Here is a 3,571-nt window from a genome sequence, read left to right as displayed (position 1 = left end):
GTGCTTACTGTCATATTTTAGCTGAATACAAATCATGCTGCACAATACATAGATATATAGATAACACCTCTGTCACAAAGGTTTTGCATATTCAGCTTAGACAGCATGCTTTATCATTTTCAAATGTCTATACGTAATTTTCATTAATACACAATTATACATTGTTATACAATTTTTGTATATTCTTTTATTGATCTGATGGTATATTTCTATCTTAAATGTATTTTTTTCTTTAGCTGTAAGCAGAAAATCATAATAATTATCAGAAAGAAAGATTTGAAATATGTAAGATAATCTGTATAGTTTGTTTCATATAGTTAAATTAGTTACTTAAATAAATGAACTTTTTAAAAATGTTCTCATTCATTAAATATGGCAGTATATAATTTGATTACAAACAATCTGGAAGTTCGAGAGAAGCGGAACTATTTATCGTTCTCTCTGTGTCCACACGGACAAAAACAACAAGAACAGACATTCGCTGCTCTTCCGTTGCCCATGACACCGGAGCGAAGTTCTGACAGCTGATTTCCAAACCGGTTTCCGACACTTTCAGAACCCCAGGTCCCGGTTTTTGGCTCTTTTCCTATTTGGAGGCGTTTGCTGCTTCCCAGCTGCGGTGTTCCTGACGGCGGGTTTACCGGGATACAGCGGCTGATTATGGTGTAGCACGGAACGTTAGCTCGGAGAGACGGAAGGTACCAACACAAAGCTTAGACAAAACCCYCTCAGGCTTCAGATACAGGCAAAGTTCTTCTTTAAAACAGGACATATTTTTGTCTGTGTGAGTGTGACGGATTTTCTATATTCTGTGAAATCCGCCGTGTCTGTGTATGTGAGATTATTACAGCGTTACCGAAGTGTTATTACGCTAATTTAAGGGAAGTGTTCTGAAATTAGGTGAGGAATTTTAGGTTATATTATTGTCCTGCTTCCGAGATCCTTTCAGCAAAACAATAGGTGTTTCTCTGGGCTCTTCTCTTTGTTTCAAGAATATTGGACATACGCAGCTTTCATTGAACTACATAAAACTACCTAAAATAAACCAATTAAGAATTATAGGGCCATATCATAACATTTTACCTACTATCATAAAATTTTACCTACTAGAAAATGTAGCATGCAGTAGAAATAAACAGTTCTGGTGAAAAACAACAACAACAAAAACCCAATAACAAACAAAAAGAAAACAATGAGTTTCACCCCTCATTTCTTAAAACCTTGTGAAAACTTCTTTGAAATACATTAAGTAAACATTAGTGATGAACATCAGGTTGCAGCAGCATAGTCCAAAAACCCCCCAAAACACTGCACAATATTAGAACAATATGAAGTTGCAATATTACTGTTGAAAGTTATGGTGGCCCCTGTTTTGTTGTCATTAGCACAAAATTCTAAATCAATGTTGGGTGTCAAGAACACAAAACGTGAATTCCTGTGAGTCTCAAGTTTTGAAATTAAGAAGAAATTGCTTCAACCTGTGCTTCAGAGTATCTAACGTATTTATTGTGATRGACTTATTGTGGTCACAATTAAGTCACTTAATCGCATGATGAATTAAAATGAGCTGAATAATTTCCATTTGGACAACAATAAAGAGATGTTCCCCTTTAATAACGTTGAAAAACCTGCATTATGAAAATGCTGCAAACATTTTACACCCTGAATGAAGTAGTCAGATTTTTTAATTTTATTTATTTATTTATTTATTTATTTATTTATTTATTATTTTTAACAAGAGTCCAAACTGGCATTGTTGCCTTCTTTCCCTGTCTAAACTGAAAGAGGCAGTTTTGGTTACAAAGACTTCATAATCCATTTTTAGGTATTGTTACTTCAGTTGCTTTGTTTGTTTATTTAAAAGGTTTTGCCAGTTCTAGTGTTAAATATTCTTTAGAAATTAACATTTTTTAGATCTTTGAGAGGATGTACTTTCATTAACATGCCGTTATTATTATGTTTATTGAAAATGGTCACAAAATGAGAAGATTATCATTTATCGCAATAATTTTTTAACAATTTATCATTCAACAAAATTTGTTATTGTGACAGGCCTAGAAGTATCGTAACATTATAGGACAGCTTTACTCTCCAGACTTGTGATGTGCGTGCTACCAACATTTCCTCACTGTTTCCTATTATGTGTAATCACTGTAACTCAGCCGCTCTACTTGATCCTTAGCATCTTTTTTGCGCTTTAAGTGTAGTGACAGTTCATCCAACTGGCCGAATGTAGTATTGGACTCCAGAGAAATGTCATTTTTTAAGTAGTTTTAAATGGTAAATGGATGGCTCAGAAGTGTCAAAGTGAGGTTTTGTTAGGAGGTTATAAGCAGTAAATATATTATCTGGTGTTGGGCATAACTTTCTCTGCATCTCGGTAAGCCAGATTAGCTTGTCTTGGTGGAGAAGGTTAAGGCCTGTTAAAGAGGACCTAAAACCAAGGCAGACCTCTACTGGCTTAAAGCAACTACAATTTCAAAACCATTTAAAATATCTGTTATTCATCAGTTTTCACTGCCTTGCTCTTGTGTTCAGTTACTACCCTGGTTGGAAGCTCTCTTTTTATTCGTTTCATTTCCTGTTTCACACAGAAAGATCACTGGCAGCACACCTCCTTCTACTCAGATTTCCTGTGTAAATAATAATCAGGTTCTTAAATAACTATTGAGTGTAAAGAACATTTTYATTGAGTAAAAAACCTGCTAGGCTTTGATCTTGGACCCTGGACCTGAGAGTAACTGACCTGGATTCATCCTAATTCAAGAACCTTTTAGAGTTATAGATATTTAACTGCAGCCATACTGCAMAATCCATGGTATAGTTTTATGACACTAGCCTAGTATTGTAAGAAAATTTCCATATATTTAAGAACAAGTATTTTTTGCATTAATTTATCCAGATAATAGTACATTTAGAATAAATAAACTTTGCAATACTACTAGGTGAAAACACAGCTCCCAGCCCTGACAGTCTTTGCTGAGTTTAAAGATGGATTTTTCAAGCTTTTCACTGGACCATCATAAAAATTAATTGCATTTTGATCAAGCTTAAATTTTTTATTTGTAAGATTTGTTAGTACAGATTTTTAGTTCCCTCAAAGACAGCATCTTTATCTCTTCTGGAGTCCATTTACTGTTTTTTATGCCAGTCAAGCTGCAGTCATTACCATTATTATTACTATATCCATGTCTAAATATGAAGATAGTTAATGATATGGTCTGGACTGAAGAAGAATCACAGCCCAAACTTAGACAGCCATTTAGAAACTTGGAGCCTTGTCCAGATATTTTAACTATCACGGGAATTGGAAGCTAAACAAATAAATCTATTAGCTTGTTTCAGTTTTCAGCTGCTCGGAAACATTGTTGCACAAACCTGTTGTTACCCCCTGCAGCAGTTTGACTAACAGCCACGTTAGTGTGTGTTAGSGAAACATGTCAGAGCGGTGAGTGACAGCTGAGGCAGGTGGGCTTTGACTTGGTCTCAGTGACACACATTCCATGGCTTCACTGACAACTGATAGCTTCACTCTGCTTCTCCCTGCACAGATTACTGTAAACACCCCCCC

At 35.2% G+C, this 3,571-nt stretch overlaps 1 protein-coding gene across 3 annotated transcripts in view; it reads left to right on the top strand.

The window, feature by feature from the left end:
- The first annotated feature begins 462 nt into the window (after positions 1-462).
- The window catches only part of ube2f (ubiquitin-conjugating enzyme E2F (putative)), a 42,640-nt gene continuing 39,531 nt past the window's right edge, over positions 463-3,571 (top strand). For all 3 annotated transcript variants that reach the window (XR_532886.1, XM_008402380.1, XM_008402372.2), the window contains exon 1: positions 463-698. The gene's annotated coding sequence lies outside the window, so the exon portion shown is untranslated. The remainder of the gene's footprint in view (positions 699-3,571) is intronic.

The sequence above is a fragment of the Poecilia reticulata genome, linkage group LG2, assembly GCF_000633615.1.
Source record: "Poecilia reticulata strain Guanapo linkage group LG2, Guppy_female_1.0+MT, whole genome shotgun sequence".
NCBI lineage: Eukaryota > Metazoa > Chordata > Actinopteri > Cyprinodontiformes > Poeciliidae > Poecilia > Poecilia reticulata.
Note: the sequence above shows the minus strand (reverse complement) of the source record. Positions and strands in the feature narration are given on the sequence as shown.